General features: G+C 42.1%; 1 protein-coding gene across 1 annotated transcript in view; it reads left to right on the top strand.

Annotated features, from left to right (window-relative positions):
- Window positions 1-319: 319 nt before the first annotated feature.
- The window catches only part of LOC311136163 (zinc finger protein 462-like), a 60,137-nt gene continuing 34,852 nt past the window's right edge, over window positions 320-25,604 (top strand). Inside the window, exon 1 of the mRNA XM_084170254.1 lies at window positions 320-465. The gene's annotated coding sequence lies outside the window, so the exon portion shown is untranslated. The remainder of the gene's footprint in view (window positions 466-25,604) is intronic.

Raw genomic sequence — 25,604 nt, 5'->3', positions numbered from 1 at the left:
GACTGGGGGTTTAATTGGACTCGGTGAAGGATGAGTTGCTCAGAAAATATGCAAGTTGTGATGAGTTGCTCAGACGACACACACATTGTGATGAGTTGCTCAGAGGATACACACGTTGTGATGAGTTGCTCAGAGGATACACACGTTGTGATGAGTTGCTCAGAGGATACACACGTTGACCATCATCCTGCTGCTGGTCCTCTCCTGTCGTCTCATCGTAAACTCTTGTGCACCCTCTGGTGCTTGCTAGTCTCCAAAATTTCTTTGTGTTGCCTGCTTTGCAGATTGTCTTCCTTGTCTCTGTGGTTGCTCATTATTCAGAGACAGGCGGATCTCAGGTCATCTGCAGCTGCAGCAAAGGAGAAGCAGGAAACATGGCGTTCATCCATTAGACCGGGCAAACGCATGAAATACAGGACAACTTTTATGTAGAAGATCGCTTCTCCACCCGAAGAAGACGTAACTGTGAGTTTATTATAAAATGTACCAGTTTGTTTAAGATCACTGCTCGCTTGGGTTCATGGTTCACGAGTACGTCGTTGTTTGGTAGATGGAATAATTTGGAGACAGAGAGAGCGCCTCGTGAATGACCTGGAAAGAGCTTATCTCCTTTCTTAGTTAGTGTAGCAGCAGACGTGGTGACTTGCGTGAACCAGCCTGGGCGAGCGAGAATAAACGGGTGGACGAACGAACGCTCGAACTGGCTGGCGCTGGCACCCATGGTAGTCAAAGTCAACTAGCTTCTTCTACCTACCAATAATATTCTACCAACCTTCCATTCGTGTAGCTATCTAGCTATTTATCTTTCGTGTTGTTGTCAAACTGGACAAGGAGGAAATAAGAAAGCCGAGGTTGTGAGCTGCGTGTTTCAACTCTAGGTCGGAAGAGTCAGGGGATTTAGCGTCGGTCCCCCGGCTGTGTTGTGCGATTGCTTCAAGGAGAAGCCATTGCACGGACTGCCCTACGTTCTCTCCCACTCAGCCAGCCAGAGCAGAAAGAGAGAGCCCAGCCTCCATTAGCGACAGTCTGGCTGGCATAGCCGCTGGTACACGTCCAGACACTCCATGTCCACTATGTTATGCTCCCGATGGTTTGTTTATTCCTTCAATTACAATCTAATCTGATGTGGATTTAATATGGTTCTCCATATGATTGGAACTATCTAGCCACCAGTTTCATGGATGAAATATCCGTATAATCAGTTTGACTTCTTTTTAAAAATGTATTCTGAGTCTGATGTGGCGCTGTAAGCAGAACTGTTTTGGATGTTACGCTTTCAGCCAGGGCTCTGAAGTCAGGTATGTCATTGGGGCTTCACCATAAAATGGAGGAAGGCAGATGAGTCTCAGAGGAGAGCCTGGAGTCAGACAGGAGCCCTCACGGAAGAACAAAGGTTGACTTTCTTCTCCAGTACAGCAGCCAATTCTGGGTTATAGGGCTGATGTAGCTATAGTTTGGAAGTCTTTATGGATATTTCCAAGTATTGTTCGTTTTATTTATAGTGATTTATGAGAACTAGTCAAGGTGAAGTTTATATTCTATTTTGGATACATTTGATTCATTTCCTGTCCACCTGTTCTATTATTGCCATTGTGTTTAGGGGGAAATGGAGGGTGTTTCAGGAGTGTTATTATGGGTCCCAGTGGTAGGTCCAGTATGTGATGGTTTGGAGCTGTCAATGTGCTGGTGAGAGAAGGACAGTCCCAGACACACATGGATGAGATGGGAATTTTAATGCTTAATAATGGAGTTGTAGCTGCAGGTATGTGTGTGTGCACACACAGAGGAGTGCAGTCTTACAAAGTTCTTGAGAGTAAAGTAGACAACTTTCAAAAGCAGTTTGCTACACCTCAACCATCTCACCATGCAGGCTATGCCATATGGCTATTCTACAATTTAGGCTACAGTAGATTAGATAGACAGAGCTCTCCAAAAAGTAAAATTAACAATTTACATGTTTTACTACACATGTTTTGAGATTTAGAGTTTGAATAGTAGTTTGTTAATCGATTTGTTATTAATGTACTTGTTCTCAGCATGTACAGTAAATGTAGTTCTCCTCAACCTCAGTTTAACTGTGGTGTGTACCGTATGGCTGAAGGAATGGCAATCCTTGTCATTCACTCAGTCAAGAGAAGGCAATGTGTGCCTGCCTTGTATCCCTGCGTGCCTGCTCCTGCCTCTCCTGCAGACTCACTCAACTCTAGCCATGGTGAAATCTTGCTGACAAGGAGACTGAGCTATACACTCTGCGACAACTGTGGGCTAGGAGGTAATCAAAATGGTGGCGTTAGTCTCAGTCTCACATGTCAAGGGAAACAGGTTCTCAAGGAGGAGCTAGCTGGGATGTTTTGGACTGAAAATATGTAGGCTAGATGTCTTCAGAGCTGGGCAGATTTAGGTATTTGCTGGGAAATTATGTTCTTGCTAGACTTCATGCTGTAGTCTTGATCTTTTACAGATGGGTCATTTCTGTGCATTACAAATAGCTTCCTCCTCGAAGAAGGATACTTATGGCCCAAGTTAGCTGCATTATAGCCTACATATTATACTATGATCACAATTCATCACTGATAAAATCTCTGTGAACCTCATGTCTAGGCTATTTTGAGTCTCAACCAGTCTGGATGAAGTTAGCAGATCTCCAGCATTACACAGTAGCCCAATTCTGGTGGATTGTCCAAGACCTCCAGAAGTTGTGTGTTTACACACTGGGGGTTAGAGTGCATTTCCTTATCAAAGTAGTTTTGTTTTTCTTCAGCGTTAATGCTAAAATATTTAGGGTAGTTCTTCATTGTACAACGCAGTAGGCTATTACCGTGTTTCCCTGCTGTAGGAAGGATTAAGCCACAGAAAGCGCATCAAAGTCTTTCCAAATTAAACAAGGCGACTTTTACTCCTATACAAATATTGATATTAGTCTAGATCACCTATACTCCACACACAGAGACGCATACAAGGCTCTCCCTCACCCTCCATTTGGCAAATCTGACCATAACTCTATCCTCCTGATTCCTGCGTACAAGCAAAAACGCAAACAGGAAGTACCAGAGACGTTCTCAATACGGAAGTGGTCCAATGAAGCGGATGCTAAACTACAGGACTGTTTTGCTAGTACAGACTGAAATATGTTCTGGGATTCATCCAATGGCATTGAGGAGTTTACCACGTCAGTCACTGGCTTCATTAATAAGTGCATCGACGACGTCGTCCCCACAGTGTCCGTACGTATGTATCTCAACTAGAAGCCATGGATTGCAGGCAACAGCTGCACTGAGCTAATGGCTAGAGCTGCCACTTTCAAGGAGCGGGACACTAATCCGGACGCTATGCCCTCTGACGAACCATCAAACAGGCAAAGCGTCAATACAGGACTAAGATCGAATCCTACTACACCGGCTCTGACGCTCATCGGATGTGGCAAGGCTTGCAAACTATCACAGATTACAAAGCCGCAAAGCTGGGAGCTGCCCAGTGACACGAGCCTACCAGACGAGCTAAATGCTTTCTATGCTTGCTTCGAGGCTAGCAACCCTGAACCATGCATAAGAGCACCAGTTGTTCCTGACGACTGTAATACCTACATGTTTCAAGCAGACCACAAAAGTCCTTGTGCCCAAGAACGCCAAGGTAACCTGTCTAAACCTGTAGCACTCACATCTGTAGCCATGAAATGCTTTGAAAGGCTGGTCATGTCTCACATCAACACCATCATCCCAAACACCCTGGACCCACTCCAATTTGCATACTGCCCCTTCCACACTGCCCTTTCCCACCTGGACAAAAGGAAAACCTACGTGAGAATGCTGTTCATTGACTACAGCTCAACGTTCAACACCATAGTGCCCTCCAAGCTCGTCACTACGCTTGGACTGAACACCTCCCTCTGCAACTGGATCCTGGCTTCCTGACGGGACGCCCCCAGGTGGTGAGGGTAGGCAACAACACATCCGCCACGCTGACCCTCAACACGGGGCCCCTCAGGGGTGCGTGCTTAGTCCCCTCCTGTACTCCCTGTTCACCCACGACTGCATGGCTGTGCACGACTATAGGGAGGAGGTCGGAGACCTGGCAGTGTGGTGCCAGGACAACAACCATGGCTACCCTGACTATTTGCATTGACCCCCTTTTTATTTGCACACTCGGTGGACTCTACCCACACACTCACACATACTACACCCCAACACACACACACATACACACACTACATATGCTTACACACACAAAACACACACACATTAATATTGACGCCACACACACACACACGCACATATAGACACACTTCACACTCTTTCACACACGCTGCTGCTACTCTGTTTATTATATATCCTGTTTACCTAGTCACTTTTAACCCCTACCTATATGTACATATTATCTCAATTACTTCAACTACCTCGTACCCCTGCACATTGACTCGGTACCGGTACTCCTTGTATATAGTCTCGTTGTTGTTATTTTATTGTGTTACTATTTTTCTTACTTTTTAACTCTGCATTTTTGGGAAAGGGCTCGTAAGTCATGATTTCACGGTAAAGTCTACACCTGTTGAATTTGGCGCACGTGACAAATACAATTATATATGATTTGACATTTTATCCCCATTCTGTTGTAAGGGATTTACTTTTGGGAACATTAGTCCAGTTCTTATAACCATAAGATATAGAACATAATTTGGACTCACAGGGGACAGCTCAGATATACACATTTCATATCAGGATTTTATCGAGGTATTTCAGGATTCTGTCAAAAAAACGTACATTTTGAAGAAAAGGGGAAGAATTAGACAACAGAATGAATGTGACCTCTTAGTACAGTGATGGTTTGGACATGAAGGAAGAATGAAATGGAGCTCACACAAGTGGCAGAGTGATGCACTCTAGTGTAGCTACCTGGGGCCGTGGCAGGGATGGGAGAGAGACACACAAAAGCCAATTGAAATGGTCCAGTGAGTGCTTTCTTGACATGATGCATTGGCTCATGAGATGTAGGGCCTAGCTTACTGCAACAGTGAACACACTTTTATATAGTAGTTCATGCCATAGCCCTATTTCAGAATGGCCCGCTATCTGTCAATATTGGATATTTTGAGTGAGTTTTTGCCTCCTCAAAACACAGCTACCATCTTACCTGCTTTCTGATTTAACTTGCATGTAAATCAAACCTAACCCACATTATAGCTCTTCTTGGCATTATTTTGTATTTAGATGCAAGAGCACAGATCATGGTAGAATAAATGAAACTGTTAAAGGAAGTGATTTTCTTGTGGAAGTGACATTCTGGTTACTGTTGCCATGTTTCACTTCAGTGCCAATGGCATCTTCTCTCTCTCTGTATGGCAACTTTGGAAGGGATTATGAAATAACGTTACTTAACGGTTTTTGAATATTTTATAATATTTACTTTATATTACATAAAATGTTAGTGCCAGGGGTGTCCCTAGTAAGGTCAGCTTGTGTAAGGAGCTTCCTTGTTTGATCTGTAGAAACATGTTACACTATATACTGATGGGATTTCTTTTTACTGCTCTGTATGTGACAGGGTGCACTTACATTTATATTTCTGAAGCCATGAGGCACATAAACCAGACACAGTGTCGAACATGAGACATCATTGCACATGCATGCAGTCTCTGTGGACATCTAGGACTATTTTGACTTGAATGGCTATATGTGCCTTAATGTTGTTTTCAAGATATCTATTAAACCATATTTAATCAGACTGATATAGGCCTAGCCAGTAGCCACCAGCTTTCCCATAGGTTAGCTAGTCTGGTCAGTCTCATCCACAACCCTTCATAAGTTTCTCAAACGAGACTGTCAGCCGAGTTGAGCTGAGCTGCGGTGGAAAAATTCAGAATTCTTTGGAGACGCCAGTTCGTGAGGCAGTCTAGTGGCAGGGGACAAGGCCCTCTTTGAGAGGGAACAGGAGTGGTCTTGTAAAGGGGATCCACTGGCCTCAGCCTACAGAGCAATGAAGCTGTCCAAGGCCGATTAAATATTTAAGGAGTTGGGAAGGAGGTCTCGCTGGTAAGTTAATATTAATGGGTCTTGTGTTGCTCTTCAAGAGGGTGGTTTGGCTCACCTGAAGAGGGACCTTAAGCTACTTCTCCTATACAAGTAGGAGAGACTAGCATACAGCGGAAACAGTTTCAAAACTGTTCCAAAAGTTCACGTTTAGAAAGTAATACTTCTGTTAGGCTTTCCCGTTTCCACCAGTAGGATCTGTGTCTATGTCCCCTGTCTCTTCATTCACTTCAAGACCTACCAGATTGTAACCTCACCCTGTAACTGGTATCTGCTATGTCAGGTAAAGGAAGACGACAGTAATGCTGAATGTTTTGGCAGACGTCCACAAAGAGCGTCATTATGAGAAATTTGTCTTACACCTCATAAAGAGCAATAATGTTTTAAGATTAGTCATGCTCTCGTTTATCTTTAAATTGAGCAGAATATATTAAAGCATGAAGAGAAAAAGATTAGGAGACATAATTTACAGAGCTTTGACCCTAGGTCTAAAGATAGAGGACTTACAGAATGATGACCATCACTGAAGCAAGGTAGAAGAACCATGTTCTTATTCAAATGGTTTGATTCTGGAGATGACAGCTCTGAACGTAGTGGACAAACCCCAAAATGTGGAAAGAGAGAGAACTGATGTAATCTTGTAGTAGGCTAATCCTGTTACAACCTTGTTACAACCTATTCACAGCCTTTGTTTCACACCTATGTGGGTTTCTGTCATCAGTGACCAATAATAGTCATGCTTTCTGTAGGCCTGCAATGTGTGACCTCTCAGGGGAGAAATCCATGTGCCTCAAATCTATTTTGAATTGGACACATAGCATTGGCAGGTCGGCTGTGTTGGCCTAACTTTGGGAAATGGTGCCAAAGTCAAACAGAGATGGGTTATGGATTGCTTGGTTGCGTTGTGGAATGCTGAATGCATCATGGTTTGCTGAAGTTGGCCTAATTTGTCTTTGTGGAAAAACATTTCCTGGTTATTCTCCAAGAATGTCATTGGACATCCTTCTTCGGTTTTCTTTCTTTAACTCTACGTATTCATCCGTGACCCAGCACATTCCCTTTGGGAAATACAATCCAATACATTTTGAAAGCAGAGCCACAGCTTGAGTTTTGCTTGAGTTTTGAGTTTGGGTTTGCTTAAGTTTTGCTTCAACCAGACGTTCTGGGCTTGTGACTTTCCTATTCACTGGTCACTACATCTAAGAACCTAATTTATTTAAGGTATCTTTACAGTGTTTACTAGCAATAAACAAAACTCAAGTATTTCTTAATGGCCACATAGTAAATGTGGTTTTAGCCACTGGCTCAACTTGTTTGTATTTATGCAAACCTTTAAGCTTGGTAATTGACCTTGAGAGAACATTCGACAATCAGACCATTTTGAAAGATTTTTGATTGAGATTTCTGGATTAGTCATTATTCTGACTCTATAATGATTATTTCCGCTGCCTTGTGAATGGCCAGCAGCAGTCAGTTGGGTAAGATGATGGACATTTCACATAATATGAGAACCATTTAATTAAATGGTGGTTTAACCGTCAGATGTGGGAGTCGGATATTATTATTGTTTCATATTGGCCTTGCATCTGACGATGAATGAATGCTAAATGATTGCTGAATGATTGCTGAATGATTGCTGAATGATCTCTGAATGAATGCTGAATGATTGCTGAATGATTGCTGAATGATTGCTGAATGATTGCTGAATGATTGCTTCTTGAGGCAGTTGCAGTATGTGATGTTTCTTTTCTCCAGTTCTACACCGATTTCCTTTACTATTAATGAATTTCTAGCAACTAATGTAGCTAGTAAGAGTGTTAATAACAATGATGATGAAACTCTGACACTATGCCAAGCCAAGCACTGTGATGCAGAATTAAAAAAGTATGAAAAATGAATGCACTCAACACTGTAAGTCGCTCTGGATAAGAGCATCTGCTAAATTACTCAAATGTAAAACTGTGATATGGCCTCATTTTAACAAAATAGGCTGTATAATTTAACACAGTGACCCATTGACGGTGCTTACCTCTACCTGTATGGAAGCATAATGTTTTTCCTTGCGATTTAACACTCTAGACCAGGTGTTTTGAGCAGGAGCAACATCAAAGTAAAGCGAGGTTTGCGTCATCTGAGAAGTTGCTTGGGTACATGTCTCAGACTATGGAGAATACTCAAACCCAAAGGGCAGAGAAACCAAGTGAGAAGTACCTCCACCAATTTTTTAAAAATTATAATATTTTTTAAATAATTGTACCCAAGGCTTGCAATTAGTTTGTGCACTTAATAATTGTTTGGGATGGCATATTTAATTAACCTTATTGCTGTGAGCCTAAAATCCTGAGTTTTGTGGTTTTATCAGAAATTAAAAACCCAATTACCTAAATGTGAAAGCACTGCAAATGTAGGCTGAAAGCACTGCAAAGGTATGTTTGTGTTTCATTGTGTTATCAGTAAACCCTTCTCACGGCCTTCTCTGGAATCCTTGGTTAACCTACAGCATGACTGTTATCTCAAAGAGAGATTAAGTTCAGTATTTGGTGGTGGTGTGAACTGTGATCATCAAATCTCTTTATCTGTCCGCCTATCTTCTGAAGAAGACCTTGTGGTGGCCAGGCAACCATCGAGCAGAGAGAAAATGTCACTTCTCCTTTCCCTGGAAGCTAATGACAGTAGAAAATGGGAAAGGAAACTGGTCCAGGTCTGGGCTCCTAGCTAAACAGTCCCATCTGTGTAACAAGATAGCAGGGTAAAGGCAGGGCAGGGCAGGGAGGGGGACTGGGTTGCCCATGCAGACCTTGAGGATCACAAAATGGTGGATGACCGTCCAATGCCACTGAGCCACTGATACTTCCCTGTTCTCTCTATTTTGCTCTGCAGTGGGAGCTCTCTATGAAATGGAGTCCCCTCTCTCTGTCTCTGCATAGCTAGCTCTGTTCACCCAGTCTCTGCTCTGCTGGTCTCTCTGTGATGCAGAAGATAATTCTGTCAGGCCAGAGGGAGCAGCCAGCCAAGTGAGGTGCCATGCATGGCAAGAAGGATCCAGAGTGCTGAGACTTATCTAGCTTAGCTGCCTTCAAACCAAACCTACAGGGTTTTAAGGATTTACTAAGCCATGTTTTGTTGCTTTTGTTGATTGCTTTTCCTTTCGGTTTGAAGGTTTGAAGGTCACAGTCAGTTGGTGAAATGATAAATGCTTCCCTTTGGATTAATCAAGAAATGTTTGTGATTGAATGTAGCCTACTGTACACGGTACTCCCTAACGAAGGCCATGTAGCCGAAACACATCAGAGTTTTTGATATTGGTTTCCATTGGACATACCATACAAATAAAGGCATTTTAATTAATTAGATGAAGAGTGCCTTGGTCCTCCTGTCTTCATGACAGCCTACAGTATATTTGCTTCAGGAAATGTTAAGGTTAGCAGAATATTAAACTAGCACATTGTATATGAGTAGATGGTATCAGCCATGTCTGTGAGGCTTTCTACCATGAGGAAATACCTAGCTAGCTAGAAGACATGAGCGGGACAGCTATGGGGGAGCACTCTTCTTGATCTGCAGTTCCATTATCTCCTGCTTGTGCAAGAGGGGCCATTGCTCTTGAGTGCTCTGTGTCACAACCGCCCTTTTTAGAATCAGTGCAGCAACAATAGAAGCTTTCTATAAGAGACAAAGGCTATGCTACCCTCGGAGCAAGGTTGTACTGTGCCATGATGTGCTCTTTTGATTCAACCCTCTGAAACATGGCTTTGATGAAAATACAAAATGGGAAATGGTTTGGTCGGCAGGCAAGCAGTAGGCGGGCTGGCCCCGTAAAGAAGAAGAAAGCGATTCGGGCGATATTAAGTATAAATGCTAGCTGAGCGGTAGCTAGCTCGGTTGAGATCAGGTATGTCACCTGAGGCTGACTGGCGGTGAATTAATTTGCTTATTATTACTCCAAGATCCATTAAAATGTTGTTAAACAAGAAGATTGAAGATACATCTTTCTGGGGATGGAGAGATGTTGCTCCATAAACATAGGCTTGAAATGGCACCCTATTCCTGTTATATAGCACCACTATTGGCCAGGCTCATTCATACATTAGCTAAGGTCAGGCAAACAGTGAAATATCTGCCCGTGTAGATTAGAAGCGGGGCTTCAGTTGGGTGTTGGGTGTTCTCTGTCTGAGAAGCTTCGTGTTAGTTCGTTAATGGTTGACCTAGTTCAGCTCTGCTGCCATATGCTTCCTAGAACACATTTAATCTAAAATAAAAGCCATTTTTGGGGGCTTTGTGGTGGTGGAGAAGATTACTGTAATATACAATCATCTCATTTAGTAATGTTTCAAGCCAAGGCGTCATAATATGAAAAGATGTTGCAACTAATTTGGAAAATGTTGTAAAATATTGGATTATTATGATCCTGATCCATCCATGGTGGTTGATTGATTCATCATCCAGCCAGACTGTGGTCTTAATATTAGCTAGATTAAGTCCTTTTATTAGATTAATCACTAAATGGTTAAATTATGTTGCCACGGTTTAGACTAGAGGAGACATCTCATACTCAAACTATGTTTGGGTTGATGTAACCTCCACCATGACAAGCAGCTGCCCCACTGGACAGAGAGGGACTCACTGGGAGATGACTATGTCTGGCTGATGTCACCTCACATGGCCCATGATACCAGCAGTGCTGTGTCTGTAATGGCACACAATTCTCTATGGGGCACTACTTTTGACCAGAGCCATATGACACCCTATTCCCTATGTAGTGCACTTCTTTGGCCACAGGGCTCTAGTAAATTTAGTGCACTACATAGGGAACAGGGTGCCATTTGGGACACACTAGTTGATATCTGTTGAATATATTTTTCTACTGAACACTATAGCTTTATTTCCCCTGTTTTGAATATAATAATAGGACCGTCTGCCTCATCGATCAGCCAGGTGGAATCAATGCTTCATGGCTGTGTGTTTCAGACACTTCCTCAAATGAGCAGAGCCACATGATCAAATCATTTAAGGAAGTTTTCTCCTCTTATGTCGATGAGTGAGTAGAACAGAGGTAAAATAATAAATAGTAATTGTTTTCCTCACCGTTGTAAACCGTGTACTGGCTAATCTCCGGAAACGTGTAGAAATGTGGAATATTGATAAATGGATATAGGAGAAAACTGTGTGCATATTAAGTTTTTTCTTCTTCAGGTAAGTATGTTTTTGTTTCAAACAGGGTTCGCACAAGGTGCTTGAGGTGCTTAAAGTACTTGAATTTGGAACTCTGAAATTCAAGTACTGGAATACCTTGAAAATCTGACATTTTCTGAAATTGGTACTTGAAAAGTACTTGAATTAAAATGAGAGAACAGAAAATGATCAAATATGTTAATATGAAAAATATTAGAAATGTATCGGTCTTGCAAAGACAGATGTCTTCACGTGTTTCGCACTCTGGTTGCCAGGCGAGCTCGCTCATTCAACCCACACTGCCACAGAACTGACTGATTAGGCGCCGCCAAATGTCACATCGATAGCTAAAATGCCGGACAAATGTAGATTCAATCCTGAATTTAAGAATGGCTTTTGCCCGATCCAACCAGGGATGTAGTGGAGGGTAAATGCATGTAAACGCCGTTTATGCAGTTTTGTATTTGTAAAATAGCATTTACTCACCTTTTTATTTGGTTAATGATCGTTTACCCACTTATTACTGCATTCCCAGCGTTGATCAACGCTTAGAAGGCTTCTTGATCTGAGTTCTAATCGTGCCTACCTCTGCCAACGAGTGGAATCATGAATGATTAATGTATGCTCGTTATGTTCACCTGCTCCCTCGGATTTGCCTTGTTAGCAGCGCATTCATTCACCACTCTGTCCAACGGGAAACTCCTCCCATGACATAGGCCGAGAGGTGAAACAAACTACTTCAGCCCAGACCCACAGTGGCAAGTAGCAGAGAGACAACTGGTAAATAGTCGCTGATATTTCAGTCAGATGTCTAGCTAGCTCAAGGGCTCTGGCTGTTGGCCAGGTAGCAAGCTATAACTAGCTGGTTAGAAGGATGAAGTTAGAAGCTAATGTTGAACTGAGCCTGACCTCATCAGTAGCAGTTGACAGAAATTAACCTAGCTATAATCAAAAGATGGGCTACTATAAGTTCTCATAACAAAATACCTTTTCTTTATAGAGAATAGTGAGATAGTGGCGAGTTAGGCTGCAATGAAGGAGGCAAAGGAGATGCACAGAGAGAGAAAGCATTGAAGCAATGAGGGAGAGAGGTTAGTAGTACAGTGGTTCCCAAACTTGGGGTCTGGGACCCATGTGGGGTCCCCTAAAATGTTGATAGGGTCCCCTGAGAGAGTCTTTAATCTTATCAAACACATTAATAACTTGTTTATCTTCAAATAAGTAATAGAGTACAACATTTTAGCGTCAACTAAGGGCCTTTTACACTGTCAGAATTCACCTTCATGTCATTATTTGTTGGGACAGTCTGTAAAGACAATTTAAAACATAAAGACAATTTAATATTATGTACTCTGAACAAAAATATAAACACAACATGCAACAATTACTAATATTTTACTGAGTTACAGTTCATATAAGGAAATCAGTCAACATCATCAGTCCTGACTTACCACTCATGAATGTATTCAATAAGTAGTGAAACATATTATTGAGTAGAACTTGTAAGGTAGTGATGAATAGTAAGTTAGTTGGTTTTTTTCATGAGGTTGTGACGATATACTGCCATCTGATGGCGACTAGAAACAATTGCATAATAGGAACTATTACAAATTGATGCTACTTGAATATAAATATTAGTGCTTAAAAAAGTACTTGAAAGTCGTTGAATTTGACTTACCACTGTCTGTACGAACCCTGTTCAAAACGGTCTACTTTTCAACAATCCCAGAATGGACTTAGTATTAGTATGGGCTTAGTATTAGTATGGATTTAGCATCCGTATGGATTTAATATTAGTATGGATTTAGTATCTGTATGCACATTTGAATTATACATTCAGTGCCTTGCAGAGTATTCATCCCGCTTGCCGTTTTTCCTATTATAAATTAATTAATTAATATGCCATTTAGCAGACGCTTTTATCCAAAGCGACTTACAGTCATGCGTGCATACATTTTTTGTGTATGGGTGGTCCCGGGGATCGAACCCACTACCTTGGCGTTACAAGCGCCGTGCTCTACCAGCAGAGCTACAGAGGACCACGATGCAACCATGTTGCATTACAATCTATAATTTAAATTGATTTTTATTTGGAATTCATGTAATGGACATACACAAAATAGTCCAAATTGGTGAAGTGAAATGAAAAAAATAACTAGTTTCAAAAAATTCAAAAAAATAAATGACGGAAAAGTGGTGCGTGCATATGTATTCACCCCCTTTGCTATGAAGCCCCTAAATAAGATCTGGTGCAACTAATCACCTTCAGAAGGGGGGTGAATAGTTATGCATGCTCAAGTTTTCTGTTTTTTGTCTTATTTCTTGTTTGTTTCTTGATAAAAACTATTTTGCATCTTCAAAGTGGTAGACATGCTGTGTAAATCAAATGATACAAACCCCCCAAAAAATAATTTGAATTCCAGGTTGTAAGGCAACAAAATAGGAAAAATGCCAAGGGGGGTGAATACTTTCGCAAGGCACTGTACAGTATGGGTAACAGTTGAATTGTAGCTAGGCTACTACAGTGTGGGGCACTGGGCCTGTGTTTTGGGGTGTGGGGCACTGGGCCTGTGTTTTGGGGTGTGGGGCACTGGGCCTGTGTTTTGGGGTGTGGGGCACTGGGCCTGTGTTTTGGGGTGTGGGGCACTGGGCCTGTGTTTTGGGGTGTGGGGCACTGGGCCTGTGTTTTGGGGTGTGGGGCACTGGGCCTGTGTTTTGGGGTGTGGGGCACTGGGCCTGTTTTGGGGTGGAAAACAAGGCCCAATGCAAAGTCGTTTATGCAATTCTTACCTTTGGGGAACTGTCAGTGTCTCCCATAGATGGAGAGGAAACAGTCACGGGGGGGGGGGGGGGGGGGGGGGGGGGGGGATATACAGAAGATATCCCTATTTGGTAAAAGACCAAGTCCATATTATGACAAGAACAGCTCAAATAAGCAAAGAGAAATTACAGTCCATCATTACTTTAAGCCATGAAGGTCAGTCAATACGGAACATTTCAGTGCAGTCGAAAACCCATCAAACGCTATGATGAAACTGGCTCTCATGAGGACCGCCACAGGAAAGGAAGACCCAGAGTTACCTCTGCTGCAGAGGATAAGTTAATTAGAGTTACCAGCCTCAGAAATTGCAGCCCAAATAAATGCTTCACTGAGTTCAAGTAAAAGACACATCTCAACATCAACTGTTCAGAGGAGACTACGTGAATCAGGCCTTCATGGTCGAATTGCTGCAAAGAAATCACTACTAAAGGACACCAATAAGAAGAAGAGACTTGCTTGGGCCAAGAAACACGAGCAATGGACATTAGACCGATGGAAATTTGTCCTTTGGTCTGAAGTCCAAATTGGAAATGTTTGGTTCCAAACCGCCGTGTCTTTGTGAGACGCAGTGTGGGTGAACGCATGATCTCCGCATGTGTATTTCCCACCATAAAGCATGGAGGAGGAGGTGTTATGGCGTGGGGGTGCTTTGCTGGTGACACTGTCTGTGATTTATTTAGAATTCAAGGCACACTTAACCAGCATGGCTACCACAGCATTCTGCAGCGATACGCCATCCCATCTGGTTTGGGCTTAGTGGGACTATCATTTGTTTTTCAACAGGACAATGACCCAACACACCTCCAGGCTGTGTAAGGGCTATTTTAGCAAGAAGGAGAGTGATGGGAGTGCTGCATCAGATGACCAGGCCTCCACAATCCCTCGACCTCAACCAAATTGAGATGGTTTGGGATGAGTCGGACGGCAGAGTGAAGGAAAAGCAGCCAACAAGTGCTCAGCATATGTGGGAACTCCTTCAAGACTGTTGGAAAAGCATTTCAGGTGAAGCTGGTTGAGAGAATGCCAAGAGTGTCCAAAGCTGTCATCAAGGCAAAGGGTGACTATTTGAAGAATCTCAAATATAAAATATATTTTGATTTGTTTAACACTTTTTTGGTTACTACATGATTCCATAAGTGTTATTTCATAGTTTTGATGTCTTTACTATTATTCTACAATGTAGAAAATAGTAAAAATACAGAAAAACCCTTGAATGAGTAGGTTTTCTCAAAATGTTGACCAGTAGTGTATATATAAAAAATATTTGATAGAATATTGAATTTGGCCTTTACTGCTATAGCCCATAGAAACACATTCACATTCTGTCCTATATCTAGGAGATATAAGAAATCACAAAACTACTTCCATACAGTGCCTTCAGAAAGTATTCATACCCCTTGACTTATTCTACATTTTGTTGTGTTACAGCCTGAATTCAAAATTGATTAAATATTTTTTTTGTCTCACCCAACTACACACAATATCATTGCTAGACAACAATTTTCAGGTTCGCCATAGATCTTTAACTAGATTTAAGTCAAAACTGTAACTCGGCCACTCAGGAATATTCACTGTCTTCTTGGTAAGCAACTCCAGTGTATATTTGGCCTTGTGTTTTAGATTATTGACCTGCTGAAAGGTGAATTCGTCTCCCAGTGTCTGGTGGAAAGGTTTTCCTCTAGGAATTTGTGCTTAGCTCCATTCCGTTTATTTTTTATCCTGAAAAACTCCCCAGTCCTTAATGATTACAAGCATACCCATAACATGATGCAGCCACCACTATGCTTGAAAATATGGAAAGTGGTACTCAGTAATGTGTTGTATTGGATTTGCCCCAAACATAACACTTTGTGTTCAGGCCAAAAAGTGAATTGCTTTGCCACATATTTATTTAGTGCCTTGTTGCAAACAGGATGAATGTTTTGGAATATTTTTATTTTGTACAGGCTTCCTTCTTTTCACTCTGTCAATTAGGTTAGTATTGTGGAGTAACTATAATGTTGTTGATCCATCCTCAGTTTTCTCCTATCAAATCAAATCAAATTTGATTTGTCACATGCACCAAATACAAATGATTACTTACAAGCCCTTAACCAACAATGCAATTCATGAGATAGAGTTAAGAAAATATTTACTAAATTAACTAAAGTAAAAAAAAATATTAAAAAGTAAACACAAGAATATTACATAACAATAACGAGGCTATATACAGGGGGTACCGGTACCGAGTCAATGTCAATGTCAATGTGCAGGGGTACAGCTTAGTCGAGGTAATTTGTAAAGTGACTATGCATAGATAATAAACAGCGAGTAGCAGCAGTGTAAAAACAAAGGGGGGTTCAAGGTAAATAGTCTTATGGCTTGGGGGTAGAAGCTGTTAAGGAGCCTTTTGGTCCTAGTCTTGGAGCTCCGGTACCGCTTGCCGTGCGGTAGCAGAGAGAACAGTCTATGACTTGGGTTACTGGAGTCTTTGACAATAATTTGGGCCTTCCTCTGACACCGCCTAGTATATAGGTCCTGGATGTCAGGAAGCTTGGCCCCAGTGATGTACTGGGCCGTACGCACTACCCTCTGTAGCGCCTAACGGTCAGATGCCGAGCAGTTGCCATACCAGGCGGTGATGCAACCGGTCAGGATGCTCTCGATGGTGCAGCTGTAGAACTTTTTGAGGATCTGGGGACCCATGCCAAATCTTTTCATTCTCCTGAGGGGGAAAGGGTGTTGTCGTTCCCTCTTCACGACTGTCTTGGTGTGTTTGGACCATGATAGTTTGTTGGTGATGTGGACACCATGGATCTTGAAACTCTCGTCCCGCTCCACTTCAGCCCCGTCGATGTTAATGGGGGTCTGTTCGGTCCTCCTTTTCCTATAGTCCACGATCAGCTCCTTTGTCTTGCTCACATTGAGGGAGAGGTTGTTGTCCTGGCACCACACTACCAGGTCTCTGACCTCCTCCCTATTGGCTGTCTCGTCTTTGTCTGTGATCAGGCCTACCACTGTTGTGTCGTCAGCAAACTTGATGATGGTGTTGGAGTCGTGCTTGGCCACGCAGTCGTGGGTGAACAGGGAGTACAGGAGGGGACTAAGCACACACCCCTGAGGGGCCCCAGTGTTGAGGATCAGCGTGGCAGATGTGTTGTTGCCTACGCTTACCACCTGGGGGCGGCCTGTCAGGAAGTCCAGGATCCAGTTGCAGGGGGAGGTGTTTAGTCACAGGGTCCTTAGCTTAGTGATGAGCTTTGTGGGCACTATGGTGTTGAACAATGAACAGCATTCTCACATAGGTGTTCCTTTTGTCCAGGTGGGAAAGGGCAGTATGGAGTGCGATTGAGATTGCGTCATCTGTGGATCTGTTGGGGTGGTATGTGAATTGGAGTGGGTTTAGGGTTTCCGTGATGATGGTGTTGATGTGAGCCATGACCATCCTTTCAAAGCACTTCATGGCTACCGACGTGAGGGCTACGGGTGGTAATCATTTAGGCAGGTTACCTTCGCTTTCTTGGGCACAGGGACTATGGTGGTCTGTTTGAAACATGTAGGTATTACAGACTCGGTCAGGGAGACGTTGAAAATGTCAGTGAAGACACTTGCCAGTTGGTCCGCGCATGCTTTGAGTACACATCCTTGTAATCCGTCTGGCCTAGCGGCTTTGTGAATGTTGACCTGTTTAAAGGTCTTGCTCACATCGACTATGGAGAGCGTGATCACACAGTCGTCTGGAACAGCTGGTGCACTCATGCATGCTTCAGTATTGCTTGCCTCGAAGCAAACATAAAATGCATTTCGCTCGTCTGGTAGGCTCGCGTCACTGGGCAGCTCGCGGCTGGTTTTCCCTTTGTAGTCCGTAATATTTTTCAAGCCCTGCCACATCCGACACGGTGATGGTTCATCTGAGGGCATAGCGGGATTTCTTATAAGTGTCCGAATTAGTGTCCTGCTCCTTGAAAGCGGCAGCTCTAGCCTTTAGCTCGGTGCGGATATTGCCTGTAATCCATGGCTTATTGATGAAGCCGGTCACTGAGGTCGTATACTCCTCAATGCCATTGGATGAATCCTGGAACATATTAGAGTCTGTGCTAGCAAAACAGTCCTGTAGCGTAGCATCCGCGTAATCTGACCACTTCCGTATTGAGCGAGTCACTGGTACTTCCTGCTTAAGGTTTTGCTTGTACGCAGAAATCAGGAGGATAGAATTACGGTCAGATTTGCCAAATGGAGGGAGAGCTTTGTATGCGTCTCTGTGTGTGGAGTAAAGGTGGTCTAGAGTTTTTTTCCTCTGGTTGACATGCTGGTAGAAATTAGGTAAAACGGATTTAAGTTTGTCTGCATTAAAGTACCCGGCCACTAGGAGCGCCGTTTCTGAATGAGCATTTTCTTGTTTGCTTATGGCTTTATACAGCTCGTTGAGTGCGGTCTTGGTGCCAGCATGGGTTTATGGTGGTAAATAGACGGCTACGAATAATATAGATGAGAACTCTCTTGGTAGATAGTGTAGTCTACAGCTTATCGTGAGGTATTCTACCTCAGGCGAGCAATACCTCGAGACTTCTTTAATATTAGACATCGTGCACCAGCTGTTATTGACAAATAGACACAAACCTCCACCCTTCGTCCTACCAGACGTAGCTGCTCTGTCCTGCCGAAACACGGAGAAGCCGGCCAGCTCTATATTATCCGTGTCGTCTTTCAGCCACGTCTCGGTGAAACATAAGATATTACAGTTTGTAATGTCTGTTGGTAGGATAGTCTTAATTTGTAGATTTACCAGTTTGTTTCCACACATTGCACATTGGCCAATAATACGGAGGGTAGTGGTGGTTTACCTACTCGTCGGCTAATTCTTACAAGCACCCCGCCCTCCTCCCCCTTTTCCTCCGTCATTTCTTCACGCTGATGACCGGGGCTTGGGCCTTGTCTTGACAAAGCAGTATACCCTTCGCTTCGGACTCATTAAAGAAAAAATCAATCGGTCATAAGAGACGGTAGCAGCAACATTATGTACAAAATTAGTTACAAACAATGCTAAAAACAAACAAAATAGCACATTTTGTTAGGAGCCCGTAAAACGGCAGCCATCCCCTCCATCACCACCACAGTCATTAAACTGTTTTAAAGTCGCCATTGGCCTCATGGTTAAATCCCTGAGCGGTTTCCTTCCTCTACGGCAACTGAGTTAGGAAGAACGCCTATATCTTTGTAGTGACTGGGTGTATTGATACAACATCCAAAGTGTAACTAATAACTTCACCATGCTCAAAGGGATATTCAATGTCTGCTTTTTTTATTTTTACCCATCAACCAATAGCTGCCCTTCTTTGCGAGGCATAGGAAAACCTCCCTGGTCTTTGTAGTTGAATCTGTGTTTGAAATTCATTGCTCGACTGAGGGACCTTACAGATAATTGTATGTGTGGGGTACAGAGATGAGGTAGTCATTCAAAAATCATGTTAAACAGTATTATTGCACACAGATCGAGTCCATGCAACTTATTATGTGACTATTTAAGCACATTTTTACTCCTGAACTTATTTAAGCTTGCCATAACAAAGCGGTTGAATACTTACTGACTCAAGACATTTTAACTTTAACATTATGGGGTATTGTGCGTAGGCCAGCGACAAAAAAATCGGGATTGATTCTATTTTAAATTCAGGCTGTAACACAACAAAATGCAGAAAATGTCAAGGGGGTGTGAATACTTTCTGAAGGCACTGTACTTCTATTCATTTTTTTAACAGGTACCGGGTTACCTTCAGACGAGTACTGTGGGTGGGGTCGTAGAGTAAAAGAGAGAGTATCCCCTTTCCATGGGGTCATATTAGTTTGTAGCCCAAAACGGTTTGGACGCTACAGACAGAAGTTAGCACATCGGCGCTACTGACTTCAGACGAGTCCCGTGAGGCTTGTGGGGGTCGTAGAGCAAAACGGAGAACGTTCTGACGCTACAGAGACGTTTTTCGTGAGAAGATACTATGTATGTAGTATAGCCGAAATGATCAGTTTCAACTAGAGATAATTAGTTATTTTGGTTGCTTGCATAACCTTTGTGTGCACAGTGGGGCCACCAGTCCCAATTTAAACTAAAATAACTATCAAAGCATGCATTTGGAAATTCTTTGGAGATCCTTTTTAGGTAACAGGCCTATGACATACTCAGCACAGACATACCCATGCTAGCTAAGGTGATACGTGATTTAGGAGCTTTTCTCCTCTCCTCAGAAGGTTGGCAACTTCCCTGTAAAGCTACAGTACCACACCTGTCAGTACTTGAGGTGCACTATATTTAGCTTGCCTTAGCTTGCCTGTTATAATGGAACCAATAGAATAATGTAATGTAAACTCCACTCACCCTGCATGCCCAAGATGGCTGTCACGTGGACATCAATTGAACTTCCAAGTTAAATCAACCACACCTAAAGTATTTGTCCCAGGTCTGGTAGCTACTATACCTATGCTATCGATATTTACTGCTCTCTGGCCTTGAGGCCTTGGTCTGGAGGTTGAGGCTGGAGTAGTAGAAACAGGAGCAGCCCTGTGTCTGATAGTCTGGTCATTTCAACATAAATAATGCACAGGGAATGTGATTGTAATTATATCAAGAATGTAAGGGGTCAAGTGTGAAAAATGGCATCCCATGCCACAGCCAGAAATACAACACAGTGCAGCCGATTCACTAACAGACTGGTGCCCTTTGGGCCTTTTTATATCAAGGCACTGTGATGCATAATGTATACCCTCTCCTCTTCTCTCTCTTACCTCATCATGGCATCAGGGACACCTCTGACGATATAGACTAGAGACATACACTAGTGTTGTCATAAAGGCTGTGCTGGCCCCTTTTAATATGTATTAATAAACAGTAGCCTAATAAACTGCATGCTTTCCCGAGTCGTAGTGGGAGGACCACACACCATGTATTTACGTCCATAGGAGATTATGAATTAGGGTGTGGTTCAGTACAGTTTACAATTTCAACACAACCTAACATCAGTTTGATTTCGTTTTTTAATAAAGCATTTTTAATACGCTAATTTTCCCGCCAGTGTCGTGTTTCCGCAAAAACGGACTTGTTGCGGATACAAATCAGTGCGTGATGACGTAGTGCACACAAAATGTACTTTTCCGTTACGTTTTCATGTACCGAATAAAGTTCAATGTGTTTCCATTGCATTTTCAACTCTACCGATAGTTTTGTCACGAAAACTGTTACGTTAAATAGCAAATGTGCCTACTCTGGTCTTGGCACCTGAGATCTAGCCAACAGCTCGCAGATACAGTGTGAGTATGCTGTGCGGGTTGGCTATCTACATGATGAGATAATTACAGAATAAGACCCGCAATATTTATTGGAAAGCAGCATCAAACTCATCACCGTGCACTTTCACCACCATCATAACTTATTTCATCTGTAGCCTATTAAACTGCATAGTTTCCCGAGTCGTAGTGGGAGGACCACACACCATATCATCGCGTGACTCCACATTTACGTCGATATAATGGTTATTATATCAATATTTGCGCATAAAGGAGTTTGCACCACCATTTCCTGCATAATTAATTTTACAGACAAAAATATCTCACCATGTCGAACAAACAAATGATCTGTCGGCGTTTATAAAATTAGAATATTGTTTTAATACGATATGACTTTACTCGCATAAAAACTGTGGATGAAAACGTGGGCAATGACATTACATTAATTCAGCATGACATTCTAAGCTAAGCTAACTGCAGGCTAACCTAGACGGTGCATTGCATCATGGGAGACTATATGCACCCTGGGAAACGTAGTAGGCTGTAGACGAGGGCAATATAGAAGCTTAAAAATGACAAAAACAAGGAATTGTGCAGTATGACTAACAAAAACGATAAAACATCAAAATGTGTATCAAATCTTACAGTACTGCATATATACTAACAGCATAATAACTGGTTATAAAGGGGCGGAATTGTCCCTTTATAGCAAGTTGTGTCATCATGTCAAAGCTTCCTTTCCTTGCAGCTGTAGATGAAACTGTACACTTAAACGAGACGCCCCCACCGGCGATGACATTATCAGTATACAATGACACAACATGCTCTTGCAGTTATTATGGTAAAGAACATACAATGGGTTCCGGAACACTGAGGTATAATAAAAACTGGAGACTGCGTCCAAGATGTCCGACCATTGTTTTCAAGGTAATCTACTAGCATTCACATACAGTGATTCATGAAACGTCTATATCCAGGTTGCATCCGGTTTATACGGACCAACGTCACACGTGCACTAGCACTCAGTGTGCACAGGGAGCAGCACGAGCAGTGACGACGTCATCACGTCATCCAAAATCACGGCAGACATTGGATGAATATAAAATGTTAATATCTTCAGCTTGAGTGATGGAAAAAAAATCGGCCTCAGAGACAATTATTTGAATAATTCAATGGATGTTTTGTGCTCAAAGGTGATGACTAAAGTGTCTTGTTAGGAATTTTCTATGTGGCCGTGTATGGAAATTGTCCTTCTGGACCGGGGGTCAGTTAAACTGCAGTACCGAATAAAAACTGTAGGAGTAGTCGTAAGTGCGCTTCTAGACCGGAGCCTAGCCCTAGGTCTGGAATTACCCTTGATAAAGATGAGAAAAAAAGACTGTATAAAATAAATAATACAAAATACTGAGCTATATTATATGCTTTTTTTTATGCTAATACAATTGCTCAGAGAATGAGATTTTGCTTAACAAGTAATATATATATACTGAGATGGCCAGTGCAAAATGTTGATTTTGTGGTCAATTAACCATTTCTTTGTGGATTTTAGGGCTGACCCCATTTAGTTGACTGGTCGATTGTTTGGTCGATAGGCTGTTGGTCGACTGAGAATTTTTTAGTGGAGCAGCGGGGATGTCACAGTCCATCACTCTAAGACAGGCATTGGCAAGGTAACTACGCATAGAAGTAGGCCTCCCCATTTGGGGATGTCTGATAGTATTTCTGATTGTCTTATCTCACCACCACTAATGAGCTGTGGAGCTTCTCAAAGTAATGTTTTCTTCACCTCAAACAGCAAGCAAACAAAGTCTGTTTTTACATCCATTGAGAATAACAATAGCTCTTCAATGTAGTTGAAAAATCATTCCAGCTATCTCCCTTTCGATGACCACCGAGCCTTGGCGTGAAAGGGAAAAATTACATACTCTGATCCAGTGGAAACGTAATAAAATACCTGATTACTTCTTATCCCTTGCGCAAATACAACTGTGTCTGTCCGGAGCTCACTGGCTCCAGGAACTCTGAGGGCCCAGAATAGTTAATACAATGTTGCACTTTTTTCTAGCGGGAGCTTTGGGCCGGACCAGTTGATAGTTGATACAATGTTTCAAGTTCGTTGCAGACAGGTGGAGTAGATAGATGAATGCAATTGAAGAACATTAACTATAATGTGATTTATAAGATATTTATTTTTATCAGGATTTTTATTTTCCTGCAATGTTTTTATTTGTTGGTTTTATTTTTTACCTAGTTGGCAATAGAACAAAAATACATTTACATTTTAGTCATTTAGCAGACGCTCTTATCCAGAGCGACTTACAGTTAGTGAGTGCATACATTTTTTTCATACTGGCCCCCCCGTGGGAATCAAACCCACAACCCTGGCGTTGCAAGCGCCATGCTCTACCAACTGAGCTACACGGGAAATACATTATTATAATTTAATTGAAACTGTTCCATGAAAATGTGCATATGAAAATCATAACGCAAATCAATAGAAATTGTAAGATTCATTGTAAATTGGCACTCCACATGAACAACACTACCGACCCCTAGTGTAGGCTATTACTGGCAACTTCATGAGCTAAAGGCAGAATCTGCAAAGGCCAGCAGGAGCGGGAGGAGGAGGGTTGGGAACAGGTTTTTTCTTCTGGTTATCTTGATCTCTGGCTCCATTTCTTTGTCTTAATTATTTAATCGAACATTGTGCTTAAAGCATCACACAAGCTCAGTGCATATAGTTGATTTGATTAAAACACATCGTGTGTCTATATATGGAAAAATACACTTTTTTTTTCTTTTACAATTTGGACCAATCCATTGGTGAAAATAACAGATTTTTTTGGGTCGGGACAGCCATAGTGGATTTTGGATGTGTGCTTGGGGTAATTGTCTTGCTGGAAGATCCACTTGCGGTCAAGTTTAATCCTCCTGGTAGAGGCAACCAGATTTTTGGCAAAAATGTCCTGGTACTTGGAAAAATTCATGATGCAGTTGACCTTAACAAGGGCCCCAGGACCAGTGGAAGCAAAATAGCCCCATAATATCAAAGATCCACCACCATGAGGTATTTTCTGCATATGCATTGTTCTTTCAAAGGCCAAACCCACCATTGGTGTGCATGGCCAAAGAACTCTATTTTCATGTCATCTGACCATAGCACCGCCTGGTGTTTGATAAATGGCATTGGCACTAAGATTGGAACCGGTGCTATGGTTATATGACAGGAAAATAGAGCTCTTTGGCCACACACACCAATGGTGTGTTTGGCCTTCGAAAGAACAATGCATATTAAAATATTCATATTCCACTTAATTCCATTGACTCATGAGGCAATTTTATAGGTGGCAGACATCTTTGTTCCATGTTCATTCTGGATTAGATATATGAAAGGACAACATGTTGAACCATTAGGTCTGAAGTCTGAAGCTGTCTAGTGGTAGTCTTGTTTGTTCCATATTCATTCTGTAAGCCATGGGTTGAATATATACATATTTGACCCATTAGGTCCGAAGTCTAAAGCTTGAAGCTCAAAGTCTAAATCTTGTTTTGTGTTGACATTGCCTAGTCTGCATTGTACCATATTCATTCTGAAAATCATATTTTGAATATATGAAAATTACCAAAACAAATTGACCCATATGAAGTTCTGAAGAATCTGGATCTGTACAGTGTTGATATAGACGAAGTGACAGCTGTGGGAGAGAGCTTCTAGATGAAGTGACAGCTGTGGGAGAGAGCTTCTAGATGAAGTGACAGAGATCTGTGGAAGAGAGCTTCTAGATTAAGTGACAGAGCTGTGGTAGAGAGCTTCTAGATTAAGTGACAGAGATCTGTGGGAGAGAGCTTCTAGATGAAGTGACAGAGAGCTGTGGAGAGAGCTTCTAGAAGCTGACAGAGAGCTTCTAGATGAAGTGACAGAGAGCTGTGGGAGAGAGCTTCTAGAAGCTGACAGAGAGCTTCTAGATGAAGTGACAGAGATATTCTAGATGAAGTGACAGAGATATTCTAGATGAAGTGACAGAGCTTCTAGATGAAGTGACAGAGACATTCTAGATGAAGTGACAGAGAGCTTCTAGATGAAGTGACAGAGACATTTTAGATGAAGTGACAGAGATATTCTAGATGAAGTGACAGAGATCTGGTTATATGTTTGTTATTTCTAAACCTTTTAAAATATTAAAGAATAATTTATTGATCTCTCTTGTAGTGTGTTGTGTGTCATCTCTCATGGACAACAATCGATTTCTGGCGGATTGTAGTCCAATATTATTACTGCAGTTGTTTATAAAAGGTTGATGTTCTCAATCAATCAATCATTAATAATTGAGGAT

Source organism: Coregonus lavaretus, assembly GCF_964263955.1.
Source record: "Coregonus lavaretus genome assembly, chromosome: 10".
In the NCBI taxonomy this organism is placed as follows: domain Eukaryota; kingdom Metazoa; phylum Chordata; class Actinopteri; order Salmoniformes; family Salmonidae; genus Coregonus; species Coregonus lavaretus.
This window is presented reverse-complemented; position numbering and strand designations above follow the sequence as displayed.